Here is a 14,652-nt window from a genome sequence, read left to right as displayed (position 1 = left end):
GGGCTCTGTGCTGACCCAGGCGCCACAGGCGGCTTTCTGTTCACATTCCCTTCCTGGCACATCTCACTGAGCTTATAATTTGTGCCCACTAGGTACAGTGAGCCTTTAAGGAAGGAAAGAAGGATGGGGGCCAATCTGGCAACATTTATTGAGAACCATAAAAGCATCCATATTTTTTGACCTAATAATTCCACTCCTGGGAATTGCTTCCAAAGAAATAATTCAAAAGAACAACAAAAAAAGATACATGGGCTGTTTACAGATCTGTTATTTACAATAAGGAGAAAGTAAAAGCAAATGCCACGTCCCAAAATAGAAAAAGGATTAAATAAATTATGATGTATTTGTAGAACAGAATACCACTCAAGTATTTAAAATGAAAATAGGACTATATTGAACAAGCATACTGTCTTGGAAATAATAGTAAGAGAAAAGATACAGGCTTGCATATACACCGATTATAATTTTGTAAGAACTATGTATGTGGCAGAAAGTAATAAAGACACAAAAAGTTGGAAGTAGTTACATGAAGTGGAGCTGTCTTTCCTAGTTTTTTTTTTTTTAATGATAAAGGGGATTAAAATTGAGGATCAGAAAGGTGTGAGAAAAAGAAAAAGGAGGATGAATTTTTATGATTTTACCTTAAAATGCCTATTAGTTTAATAATAAAATAACATTTTAAAGCTAAAGCATACACCCTGAACACAAAGTCCTGGGGTTTTCCTTCTTTCTTTCTTTCTTTCTTTCTTTCTTTCTTTCTTTCTTTCTTTCTTTCTTTCTTTCTTAAAGATTTTATTTACTTATTCATGAGACACACACACAGACGGGGGTGGGGGTGGGGTGGAGGGGGGCAGAGGGAGAAGCAGGTTCCATGTAGGGAGCCTGACGCGGGACTCGATCCTGGGTCTCCAGAATCAGGCCCTGGACTGAAGGCGGCGCTAAACCGCTGAGTCCTCCGGGGCTGCCCAAGTCCTGGGTTTTTCTAAGAGGATTTTTGGTTAATTGTGGCTTTAGCATTGTTTTACAAATAATAACAAGAACACCCCTCATTCAGACCTTCCCACTGTGTGTGGAACCTGCAGTCTGATTGCCACTAAAAGCACTTCAAAGACCTTTGCCTGGTGGATAAAGAATCCTGTCCCTTCTCCCTCTGCTCTATCTTCACTACCACAGTCCCAGTCTCCGGGGCCTCCATTCCTGGGCTTGAGAGACATTAGGGGACGGAAGTCAGGATCCCACCAAGGAGAGACCTAGGGAGGCCGCCTGTGCAGGATAAAAACTCTAGTCCTGCATTGGTGGGGTCTAGAGGGAAAGCCTGAGATGCAGCCTTTCTTCTCGTTAGTTTACATGAAGGTTATGGTGGGTTAGAGTTTCCTACCCTCTGTGTATAAACCAAAGTGCTCCTTCACTGTCCTGAGTCTCTGGTTGTCACTTACACAGGAGGGGTGTCCACACCTCATCCCTGGCTTGATTCCCTCCTTGCAGTGGCTCTCACTCGCCCTGCTTTGCAACCACTTCTGTGCAGGTAACCACCAAACCTTCCCTACCCAAAGCCCCTCCAAGCTCCAGTTCTGAGTTCCCGGTCCCAAATGTTCTACCAACCCTTCAGCCCAAACACAGTGTCTTCCCGCCCAGACCAGCAATGTTCCCGCCTCTACTCCTGGACCGACAGTGGGGTCACTGTGCACTGTGCACACCTGCCTCTCTCACCACTGCCCCCATGGCAGCCTCCAACCAAATACCAAATGCTGGGGATCCCTCTCACAGTTTATTCTGCAGCTTCTTTGCCGCTCCAGTCTCAAGGCCACCCCTCATTGGTGCTTTGGCCCCTCAAATGGTAATTTTCAGCCTCTAGAGTCTCCCCTTCTGCCCCTCTGTGCGCTGGGACTGGATGAATGGCCTTCTGGCACCCCTCGGAACCCAGGGGCCCCCTCTCCTGGAGAGCCTTCATTTCCCACTGAGGAAGGCCCACATTACCGACGTTGTCTTTCTAGACGATGCACAGTCTAGTTTCATCTTATCTTTGTGCCACTGTTCACCCTACCTCTCCCCATACCCGTGTGTACATACACATGTATGCGTGCCCCTGTGTGCACATACACGTGTATACACGTTTGCACAGGTGCCCCTATGCACATACACATGCACGCATGTTTGCACAGACACCCCCTGCGTACATACACATGTATGCACGTTTGCACACACACCCATTCCCTTAAGAGACCCTCCATTTTAATCACTTCAGGTATTCATCATTGCCCATACACATCCTTCATTTCTTCTCTTCGCCACATTAGCTTCTTCTTTTTTTTTTTTTTTGAAGATTTTATTTATGTATTCATGAAAGACACAGAGAGAGAGAGGCAGAGACATAGGCAGAGGGAGAAGCAGGCTCCATGCAGGAAGCCCAATGTGGGACTCGATCCTGGGACTCCAGGATCACGCCCTGAGACGAACACAGACACTTAATCGCTGATCCATCCGGGCATCCTGTCACATTAGCTTCCGAATCCCACCATTTCTTTTTTGCCCATGCATCCTGCCGCCTTTTTAAAAAAATCATCCTAGTATTCAGTGCCTACTCTGAAGTCACTCCTCCCCACAAGCCTCCTCCAGTTGCACCATTTGAGAATGCTCTTTCTCTGAGAAGGTCCTCCAGCCCCTTGGTCTTGTCGCTTGCATAACAGCCTGTGCCTTGCGTTTATTCGGAGATGCACTGTGTGGCTTCCCACCTTCAGCTTACTGAGACCCTGTGTTTATATTTGACTCCCTCCGAGAATCTAGACAGCATCTTCTTACAGTAGGCCCAATAAATGCATGTGGAATGAATGACCAAATGAATGCATATTTCTAAGCCAGGTCTTGTCTATACCCATGCATGACATTTCCCTCAAGCAGAGGACTTTACATTCATTCTAGTTTAATTTCATTAGGTTGGTTTTGGCCCAGCATCCCACCCTATATAAATCATTTTGAACTTGTCATGTAACACATTAACATATCCTGGCTGTGGGTCATTTGGATTCTATTTTTCATCCAAGTCATTAACAAAAGTGTTTAACAAGCCAGGGCTACGGACAGAGCCCTGTGACCTGTCCCTGGAGACATCCCTCAGGAGAAACCGGAGATGCAAAACGTAGCTCACCACCCTTTGGGCAAGGTAGCTCATCCTGCTCTGAATTCATCTTGCTGGAAAATCCTTTGTACTACAAGCATAGTAACTGTTTGAGAAACCAGAATACTCTGGTTGGTCTACGAAAGCACTTACTTCCTTCAGCCCAGCCAGAAGGGCTCTGGTTTGAAGGGTTAGCTTCAAACTCTGCAGTCCCTGCGGCTGTCCTAGCACTCTCAGAATCCCACATCCCATGCTGCTCAGTCCCCCAGCAGCGGCCTCCCACGCAGGTGTGAAAGGTGAGGACGGGTCAGGGAAGAGGTAACCAAAGTGAGAGGGAAGCAGAGCAGTTGAGTTGGTCAGACGGTCTCCTTCCCATTTCCTCCCTCCTCGTTTCACTGCTTTATCAGGATGAACCCACGAAATACACCTGCTGTCTCCTCTCCTAAATTTGAAATGCATTTATTGAGCCAATGATATCCACTTCCTCTTGCAGGCTTTGGCTGCCGTGTGAGCCTGCAGCTTGGATTTTCTGTTCCGTGCCTGAGTCTCACCCATTTCCCAGTTTCTACACTGGACTAAACTGTTCCAGCACTGCCCTGAGGACCAGCCGAGGTCCACACACAGTGTACTAACTGCCCCCTGCCCACACACTCACCAGCTGGAGGAGGCCTTCTGATGTCCTCATGTCCATCCTGGGTCCCAGTCAAAGCTGTACCAAGAGGTACATGGAGGCTGTCCTCTTTTAAATGACTGTAAAAATCTACTTATTTATTCCAGCAAACAATCATGTCACACCTATTATGTGCCAGTCATTGTTCCAAGTGCTTTACACAAATATTAACTCACTTAATCCACAGAACTACCCAATCATGTAGGTACTATTACTATTTCCATTTTACAGATGGGAAACCAAGGCACAGAGAGGTCACAAGCTAGTAGTAACTAGAAAAAATCAGGGTTCAAATCCAGCTGTGTGGCTCCTGGGTCTGTGCTCTTAAGCCTTATCTCATGCTACCTCTCAGGGAAGCAGTGTGAAGCCTGAATTTCAACCTTTGTCCAAGAGGGTGTGTTAAATACATTCTATGGTCATTGCTGGATAACTAGGGCCATTGATGGAGGTTTTTAGACCTTATCATTTAGTGTAAGAGCTACGGGAGAGTGCTTTAAAAATAAAGCATGGTGAAATTGTATTTTCCTTCTTACCATTATGCAGACCAGTGTTTCTTTTGTATATCTTTTTTTTTTTTTTTTAAGATTTTATTTATTTGAGAGAGAGAACCAGCAGGGGTGTGGGAGGGGCACAGGGAAAAGGAGAAGTAGCCTCCCCACTGGGCAGGGAGCCCAATGTAGGGCTCCATGCCCAGGGACTCTGGGATTATGACCTGAGCTAAAGGCAGAGCCTGAGCCACCTGGGCACCCTTCTTTTGTGTATCTTCTGACCTACACTGGAAGCCTTAGCTCTGCTCATTTCACCAATGTCATCTTCTTTGCACCTCCTCTGTGCCATTGTCCACTAGGCAAAGAGAACATCAGAACCTTCTTATAGAAGACATGCTCAGGGATGTTAAAATTTTTCACAATATCCACTTAATAAGTATTAATAACCATATACCATGACTTTAACCAATATCAATGGGATGTTTTAACATTCCAAGGCAATTTCATAATTTTTTTTTTAAAATTCACACATGATCTTACTTCCTTCTCAAATTAGCCCTAAATGGTAAGTAAAGCAGGAACCAGTTTTACAGATGGAGGGATGAAACAAACCCTCAAGTAGTTACTGACTCTGGACCTGAACTCAGTTTCCATGGTTCCTCTGTCCACATATCATCCCTATTTGCCTTTCCTGATGCAATAATCAGAAAAGGAAAATCTGGGGAGTGGGGTAGGCAGAGCAGAACGCAGCCTGTTGTTATCAGTCCCTTCAAATCCACCACCTAATTCCAATGTTATTTGTAGACTTTCACTAACCCTTTCACTAAGCACAGAGGGCAGGGCTTGTGTATAAGGCTGATAGCAAAATTGTAATTCTGAGTGTTTGGTACACGCAGAAAAAAAAGTGTAGATTCCCTGTTCACTATGGAGGGGCCCTTCCAAATCAAAAAGGCTGGTTACAAGCTCTTGATGGTGTGGTCTGTGGAATTGGTTGTTTGAGGGCTAAGATGTTTGAGAAACACTTTATTATATTAAGATTTTTAAATTTATTTATTCATGAGAGACACAGAGAGAGAGGCAGAAAGAAGACAAAGGCAGAAGGAGAAGCAGGCGCCATGCAGGGAGCCTACGTGGGACTCGATCCCGGGTCTCCAGGATCACAACCTAGGCTGAAAGTGGCGCTAAACCACTGAGCCACCAGGGCTGCCCTTATTTTATTTTATTTTATTTTATTTTATTTTATTTTATTTTATTTTATTTTATTTTACTTATTCTTTGAGAAACACTGTAAACAGTTGCACCTAAGGTTTATGTTTATATTTCACTAAATCATTTTCCTATGGAAATGGGGCGTGTGTTCACCCCATGACTTTCCCTTCGGACCTACCTGCCCCTCCAAACATGCCCCAAAGCATGAAGAAGAATAACTCCCTGAAAACATTCTTTGTGCTTGAGAAGCAGGTTTCATTTTAATCAGGAAACTCTCTCCAGCCATGCGAGTTGTGTAAGTCTCCAGTAAATGAGAGACTTCCTCAGCCTTCACACCTTTGTTAGCCTAAACGACACAGCCTTACTTCCATACCCAGTTCAAAAATCATCTCCTCTGGAAGTCTTGTAAGACTCCGCCAGGATCCTGATGATATTCATGAAACACTTGCAGCTTTCATCATTCAGGGCACATGGGAGGATCACTCTTCCGCTTTCCTGTGGTCAAGTGTACCTGTGTGCTACTCCTGACCTTTCCAGGCCAGAGCCACAGCCGGTGCAAACCCTCCAGAACTTTCCTTCCCTCTGCCATGACAACCGACAGTGCTGCATACAGAAGCTGCTGTCACCCTGGGTCCCCATGGGAGGACAACAATGACATGGAGCAGAGCCCCCAGTTCCACTCTTGACAGACATGCAGCAAAGGAGAAATAAACCTGTGTTGTTTTCAGCCACACACTAGCCTGTCCTAATCTTTACAGTTACCTGTCATCATGTGTGCCACCAAACTGTTTGCTCACTGCCTGTACAGAGCCAATCACATTGTTTGGTATCATTTGTTCCATCTCTACCCTCTCTCCACCTCCAGACTGTATGGACCTTATAGCAGGTGTTGTGTCTCATTAATTCCCATTTGGTACCTGCTCAAAACATGTCCTTAAATAAGTAAATGAAGGGATGAATCAAGAATAAGGTATCTGACAGCAGAATATCAAATGAGATCACATATTAAAATGCAGTTTTATAATCTTGCCAGGCACAATCCTTTCTGAAGGTGGGGATGATCATGGATAATCTTAAGTAGCTCTTCTCAGCCTGCTAACACTGTACTTCTCTTACCCGGGAGAGACCAAGGGGAGACCATCCTTAGAGCCTCATGGCAATGCTCCATAGCACCCTGTGGACCTCCTCTCTTAAATGTGGCTCTGACCAGAAAGAACTGTGTTTGTGACCTACCCCATTACTCATCTTGTAGGCTACCCAAGAGGCAGGAAATTAGTCACATAACAGATATAAATGAATATTCACTAGAAATTCACTTGAGGGCAGTGACAGAGGTGGTAGTGTCACAATGTGGCCTGCAAGAACCAAGGATTCACCCTGCCAAATCCCCAAGTCTCCGGCCCCTATAATGCTGTCATGGGCTAAATGGTGGCCCAAATGGTGGCCCCCAAGAAGATATGATCCCACCCTAATCTCTGGAACCTGTGAATATTACCTTATTTAGTAAAAGGGTTATAGATTTGAGATGTGGAGATCACCTTGGATTATCAGTGTGGATCCTAAACCCAATGATACATGGATTAGGAGAGACACACAGAGAAGAAGGTAAAGTGAACATGAGGCATGGACTGCAGTGGTCACAAGCCAGAAACCACCAGAGCTAGAAGAGGCATGGAACACTTCCCTCCCTTGGAACCTCGGTAGGGAATGTGGCCTGGGACACCTTGATTTCAGATATCTGGCCTCCAGAACCGAGAGGATAAATTTCTAATGTTTTAAGTCCACCTAGTTAGTAGCCATGTTATGGCAGTCCTAGCAAGCTCATCTACCTGCCAACTCCACTGGCTCTAGATTCTCCATGTGGGCAGCACTCTGGCATCCTGCTGTAGCCTGGGCCATCACGTCTCTCTGAGTCTCCCATTTGTGGGAGAAAACACAAGGGCTTGGAACCGACCTTGTTTCTCTCCTCCTGAGGACTTCAGTTCAGGCACTCGGGAGGGCATTCAGGCATGACTGGGAGACAGAGGTCAGGGGCTCTCCCAGGAAGAGCCCCCCAGGAAGACTAGTAGAACGAGGAAAGGCACTGCACCTGGGGGGTTCGGCTTCCCAGCTTTAGCTCTGGATCCCTTGCCCTTGCAGTCTATTTTTTTTTTTTTTTTTTTGCCCTTGCAGTCTAGAAGGATGATGATAAAAGCTGTTCTTCTCCCTGTGTCACCCCCAGAGATAACAGTGCTTGTTCAATAAAGCCTAGAAAACTGAGCAACAGCGCTGTGGACTTGGGAGAGCCTCGAGGAGACGATACACAGAAATGGGGCGGTGAGGCAGTAATTTCCACACATGATCTACAGTGCCCAGTGCAGGGGGAGTTCCTGTGCTGAGGGCTGGAGGGCCTTCATCTTAGGTCTGACTCTGCCACTAACTGATTTTAAGTGTGACCACCGGTAAAGCATTTATGTGCAGTTTCCTCATCTTTAAAATGAAGGGAAGGGAGAAATGGTTAACAGTCCTCTTTGCTCTCAAAACTCTAAGCCCTAAAATTTAATTTTTATTTAAACTTTCTTTTTTTCCATAGACATTCACACTAGTTTCACCCAGAGATATAGCTGGAAACTTTCAGACATCTTTCAGATATGTAGTGAGGGCTCAGAGTGAATCTCTGCCAGACCTTAGAGGTCCCCTCATGCCCTGAGCCACCTGGCTCACACCGTGGGCTGGCCCTGAGCTGGAGGAGGACTAGGCAGGTCCAGGGGCAGGTGGTCTCCCTGTGAGCACACAGACACTATAGGGGCGGCTGGAGCTTCTCCAGTGCAGGAGATAAGAACAGAGGCCATAGGATCCCGCCCCCCCCAACAGGGTGAGTTCCAATGTGGGCTTCAGGTAGTCAACTTCTAGACCTCAGGCATATAATTTAATCACACAGAAGCCCCAGCATCCTTATCTAGAAAACAGAGATAACGGGTAGCCCTGGGCACAGTGGTTTAGCACCGCCTGCAGCCTGGGGTGTGATCCTGGAGACCCGGGATGAGTCCCACATCAGGCTTCCTGTATGGAGCCTGCTTTCCCCTCTGCCTATGTCTCTGCCTCTCTCTCTCTCTGTGTCTCTCATGAATAAATAAATAAAATCTTTTTTTTTCTTTTTTTTTAAGATTTTATTTATTTATTCATAGAGACAGAGAGAGAGAGAGAGAGAGAGAGAGAGAGAGGCAGAGGGAGAAGCAGGCTCCATGCAGGGAGCCCGATGTGGGACTCGATCCCGGGTCTCCAGGATCACACCCCAGGCTGCAGGCGGCGCCAAACCGCTGTGCCACCAGGGCAGCCCAATAAATAAAATCTTAAAAAAAAAAACACAAAACATTAAAAAAATAGAAAACAGAGATAATTGGACGTTAGGAGGACTAAAACAAGATAAGCTTAGGCAAAACACCTGTAGTTAGTAGGTTTTCTTTCTTTCTTTCTTTCTTTTCTTTTTTTTTTTTTTTTGTTGGTAGCCTTTCAACAAGTGGCAGTGATTACCCGGATGACAAGCTTTAGGTTTCTCCCACACTGACATCAAGGTGGCTGCTCAGAAATTATTTCCCATTATCCATCAAAACACACCTCAGAAGCAAGTTGAGCCAGGGACCTGAAGCCTGGGCATGCATTTCAGCGGTGGGGCCAGGTGGGGGTGGGTGGCCCTATCAGGGTGGGGGAACTGTCCCTTTAGCTCCTGTGCTTGGAATGAATGATTGCTGATGGGGGTCTGGAGGGGAGGCCCCTCTGTGGCACATCGTGAAATGGATATTCTCGGTGACCTCTTGTGTGGGTGCCGGGCTTGTGTAATAGAGGCCACAAGGCTCCACTTCCTGTTTCTATGAAGCTGTTGTTCTGGGCCCAGCCCAGGCCGGTGCTTGCGGTTGGCTGCTGCTGCTGCAGGGCCCACCTCATTGTGTCCCTGCGTGGCCTTGGGCCAAAGAAGAGAAAAGCTAGCTTTTCAGAACACCCACAGGATGTGCAACCCAAGCGGGGGGAGTGAATGGGGCTGCAGGTAGAGGTATGAACCAGGACAAGGTGGTTTTTTTGTACGCTTGGTTATTCCCAGAGGCCTCTTTCATTCAGAGCCTATTTCAAATGGATTTCCTCAGCAAGAGTGTGGAGGTGCAGACCCAAGGCAGAGCGCGCTCATCACTGGAGTGAAATCCTTATGGTTCCTGGGCTGCTGGGAGGCTGCCACATTTGTGGGGGGATCCCCAGCAGAGGAAGCAAGTTTTCTCTAGCTCCAATTAAAGATGCTGGCTTTGAACCTCTACATACCTGAGAGCTCATCGAGATACTATCTTATATTTTTTTTGTGTCATGTGATGTGTGTACATCTTGTTTCCCCAAATAGAAGAGAGCTCCTTGAAGGCAGGAACTGTAACTTCTCTTACTTTGTACCCCCTATCCATCCCCCAACTTCAAATGCCTTCATCTCACTTTGTCCTCCAAGAATGAACCGTGGGTGGTTCCCCAGGCACACCGTGTTGTTTCTAGCACTGGGGGGTTTGCTCTTGTCATTCTCTCCAACTGGAATAGTCTTCCCAATTTTCTGTGTTAGAACTCATACTCCCCCCTCAAGACTCAGAAATTGCCTCTAACAGGAAGACCCCTGAGCCTTGTGCTGGGTACACCACTTCTTCTCTGTCTTCATGAACTCCTACACTTGAATCCTTCAAGGCTGGGCAGAGTAAGGCATTTACCTTTGTGAAGCCAGTGCCTGGCATCAACCCATGTCTTTTGGGCCTAATTAAAGAGCGAGGGTGCCGTCATGTCTGGTTAGTGATCTATTACAGAAGATCCAGTCCGGGAAAGAGCTGTGATTGTTACCCTGAGGCCAGGAGGGTGGCCCTGATATGGCACAAGCAGTTTTGAAACAAAGGGCTGGGGACATCTGATGAGGCAGATGCTTAGCTTTGTGGCTGGAGAGAATGTCCAGTTCCACTGTTTGGAATTTCTCAGTGCTTCCAGCCTCATCCATTCGAGTGAGTTTTTATAGGGGGGGCCTCATGGGCTCAGCAGTCATTTCCCACAATTCCCAGAAGACAGGTATCGAGGAAGCCCAAAAAGGAGAAAACGGGGAGCTCACTGCCCAAATGCCAGGGTACAAGGGCAGATCCATTCAAGAGATGAGCTCTTGAAGAGTCCTAGCACAGTAAGGCTGAGGGTAACTACCATGCCCAAACACTGTGCCAGCAGTATTCTGATGACCTCTTCTGCACAGAGATCAAACCCCAAAGGTCAAACATGAGGTGGATATTGCTTTTGTGGAGAAACTGATGATCTTACTTCTTAAGGCTTAGACTGTACTGCTCCCCAGGTGAGAGAAACACTGCAAGCCTTTGGCTTCCCAAAGGTCCACCAGCACACTCCCTCACAATTGTGGCGGAGGCAGCTAGAGATGGTTTACTTCCACCCACAGCTTTGAAATGTTTCGATTCTAGCGAGTCGAGGAGGGGAGTCAAGCTGGCCACAAACCTAAAGCTATTACTAGAGGAAAGCAGGGCTGCCTTCAGATTTCTCTGGAACCAAAATGCTTTTCCCTGTGGCCCTGATAAGATTACTGGGCCGCTAAGCTGCCAGCGTTCAGATTTCCCACGGAACCCCAGAACCCCCGCTCTGGTTCCTCTCGCCTGCCCGCCACCCTCCCCCCCCTCCTGTGAGGAGGCATGCTGTGGATCAGGCTCTGAAACCTGACTCCATCCCAGGAATGCATGCTCACCCTCCTGTGATCCGGCCTGGGCCCTTCAAGTCAGATTGCCCCAAATTCCCTCTTGTCATTGCAGTCCCATGAATGAAAAGTGTTGGCTCAGTGGAACTCAGTGTTACTTTGAGGGTCCTGCAGAGCACTGGGGAGCCACACAGGAATGCAAGGGTACTTGGGCATGCCCACAAGTCCTCTGAGCTAAACCCCAGCTTCCAGAAACCATGCAATCCCTAATTATGACCCATGAGCTCCAGCTAGCAGCCAACATATGGCTCAGTGAGAGGGTGGGTCCCAAAACAGCAAAGGCTGTTGGTGAAACTGTGGTCAAAAAAATTTGATGAAATTTTAAAAAATCAGTAAAAAAGTAGGTTACGAATTGAACACATTATATACACAGGTACATGGATACACACACTCTGATCCCCCAGCCCCACCCCATTTCTCTCTCATTGTCAGTAATACAGATAGTTTGTGAGGAGGAAAAAACAGGATAGTCCAGTAATTTTTAAGTAACATTTCAAACACAAGGTTCAGTATGTAATAAATGCTCAATAAATACTGAATAAATGGATGAGGAACAAATGATGTCTGGAAGGGACTTAGCATAGCCTCAGAGAAAAGGGCTCATTAATTGTCTCCATCTAAATTAGAAATTAATGATCTGTTCAGTGGCAAGAAAGTTTAATCTTCACAGATGAAATCCTTCATGTGTTCAACTAAATAGTAGATGCATGGGTGCCTGGGTGGCTCAGTGGGTTAAGCATCTGCTTTTGGCTTGGGTGATGATTCCAAGGTCCTGGGATGGAGCCTCGCATCAGGCTCTTTTCTCAGCAAAGAGCCTGCTTCTCCCTCTCCCTCTGTTCCTCTCCCTGCTTGCACTCTCTCTCTCTCTCTCTCTGTTAAAATAAATAAATAAAATCTTTTTTAAAAAAGAAGAAATAGTAGACACATGGTTTTGGGAGATAAGGTTAATTTTCACGTGTCTACTATTTGTTGAACAAATGAAGGATTTCATCTGTGAAGACTGAACTTTTTGCAAGTGTTCTCAGGCTATTTGGTAGGGCCTACAATAAAAAAATTTTTTTTAAAGATTTTATTTATTTATTCATGAGAGACACACACAGAGGCAGAGACACAGGCAGAGGGCAAAGCAGGCTCCTCACAGGGAGCCTGATGTGGAACTTGATCCCAGGACCCCAGGATCATGCCCTGGGCCGAAGGCAGATGGTCAATTGCTGAGCCACTCAGGCTGCCCTACATTTTAAATTTAAATTAATAAGAATATTAATTTAATTTGGATGTCCTAAGCCTCCAACTCTTTCTTTACTATATATTTCTCTCTTCTGGGCTCTTATCCACAGTGATGTCACCCATTAGCTCTTCTAAAGAAGAATCCTTTTTGTATCCTAAGAGGTCTGTATTTCTTGTGGAATGCTGGGCATTTCAAAAACCAATATACCTAAATTTTGCTTAAAAAAAAAAAAAAAAAAACCTAAGACTATACTTTCAGGGATCATTTCTATAGTTTGTTACTAGAGAAGTTTCTCTGAACGTGTAGGGTACCCGAAACCACGAGGAGGAGGGGCAGTGTCCCTTCCTGAGCGTGAAATTGGCTTTGGGCGTCACTTTGGTGCTGCCCTTTGTCCTTGATGATCGTTCTTTTTTCTCCTTTGGGGGGAACTAGAAGGAAGGGATGCCATCTGAGTGGTTTCTATAAAAAAAACAAACAAACCTGATCTTTCTCTCACCATCAATCATTTATTCACTCATTTAGAATGCATTTATTGAGTGCCTGTTGGGATACTCTCAGGGAGAGAGGCAGGTGGGCAGACGTTACAAGTGGGACCTAGTACTCAGGTCCAGCTTGCACAAAGTGTTTGAGGAGAGAGCTACAGAGTCTGAGGGCATCTGGGAAGGCTTCCCAAGGAGTCACAAGAGCTATGGACTGAGGTGTCAAGGAGTTCCTGTTAATTAATTTACCAAGCAAACTTCTCTCGAGAAGTGAGATGATTATAATTCAAGGCACTGTGCTAATCTCTGGAGACTGAAAGACCAACAGGACAGACTCTGCTTACAAAAGGCTTATAGGCTTACGTAAAAGCTGCACTGCCATTCTCCTTGGTGTCTCGGACAACTCCGCTCTTCTGGGCACCCTGGGGAGCTCAAACATGGATGTCATTTCTGATTTCTCCTTTGACCCATGGTCTTTACTCTTCCATCTTTTCCACCCTTACTCTCTCTCGAAGTCAGAATCTACATGGACACTTAAAAAAACTTCTCAGCCTGGTTCCCCTGCTGACTCTATGAATTGGCATTTCTGCCAGGTCATCCCTGCTTCTTCATGGCCACCATCTTACTAAATGCTCTGCAGAGTTTCCTACTCTCTGTGGAGCAGAACCCAGGGCCATCCACTATCTGGCCTTTGAGGGCCACAGCTGGCCTCTGTCTTAGAAAAAGGCACCCCTTTCGGGGCACAGCAAGACAAGGAGACTTTGTATGAAGAAAAAGTAACCCTTTCCTCCAGATGGCTTGGATTCCAGCTCCCACTCACCCACTTGGCCAGCATCCATTATACTTGGAGGCCCTGTGGTTTTTATCTTATTACTTTCATTTTTCTCTCGCGCTGCTTCCCTACCTTCCTCTCCAGCCAACTGGCCTACTTTCCTGAACAAAGCTGGCATGTTCTCCCCGTACCCATTCCTATGCCTTCTCCTCCTCACCACCCACCTTTTTTCAAGGCTTCTGTCAGGTCTCACCTCCAAACACCCTAGTACTGTAGCACTTATGATCCGCAGTAGTCATTCATTTGGCATTTACACATTTGAAAATACATACATGACAGGATCCAGTAAGTCTCATTTGCCCTACTGGATTGTCAGCTTTAAAAAGATATCTTTCTCTTGTTTATTCCAGAGGGCTTAAATGAGGGCTGAAGCAATGATTGAGATCGTCAATAATGGTAATAGTGGCTTAAAAAAAGAAAAGATGGGGCGCCTGGGTTGCTCAGTTGGTTAAGTGTCTGCCTTCGGCTCAGGTCAAGATCTCAGGGTCCTGGGATGGAGCCTCACGTTGGGCTCCCTGCTCAATGGGAAGCCTGCTTCTCCCTTCTCGCTACTGCTCCCCTGCTTCTGCTCTCTGTCAAATAAATAAATAAAATATATTTAAAAAAAAAAAGATTTCCTGAAGACTTCTAGTAGGTAAGTGGGTTCTAGAGAATGAATGTTGAGTAAGCCTTGTTAGTCTGGCTTGAATTCCTAATACTGAGATATCATATAACTCAGTTGCTCCCCAAGTAGAGTGGTGCCTTCATGCCTCCAAAGTGGGATTCATCTCTCCAAAGAGGCTTTTACTCTGCGATTTGTCAGGAGTTCCCAAATCCCACTGCTGCATATCATGTCCCACCATGAAAAGTTTGCTTCCTGGCTGCAAATTGAAACGTCACTTCCCCAGC

General features: G+C 46.1%; 1 protein-coding gene and 1 non-coding gene across 3 annotated transcripts in view; one reads left to right on the top strand and one right to left on the bottom strand.

The window, feature by feature from the left end:
* Positions 1-14,652, bottom strand: part of RCSD1 (RCSD domain containing 1) — a 71,101-nt gene that overhangs the window by 54,318 nt on the left and 2,131 nt on the right. The gene's annotated exons all lie outside the window — the stretch shown is intronic.
* LOC112923595 (small nucleolar RNA U3) lies at positions 12,696-12,910 on the top strand. The gene has a single exon (XR_003235725.1). It is a non-coding gene; the product is annotated as a small nucleolar RNA U3 (small nucleolar RNA).

Source organism: Vulpes vulpes, chromosome 13, assembly GCF_048418805.1.
Source record: "Vulpes vulpes isolate BD-2025 chromosome 13, VulVul3, whole genome shotgun sequence".
In the NCBI taxonomy this organism is placed as follows: Eukaryota; Metazoa; Chordata; class Mammalia; order Carnivora; family Canidae; genus Vulpes; species Vulpes vulpes.
Note: the sequence above shows the minus strand (reverse complement) of the source record. Positions and strands in the feature narration are given on the sequence as shown.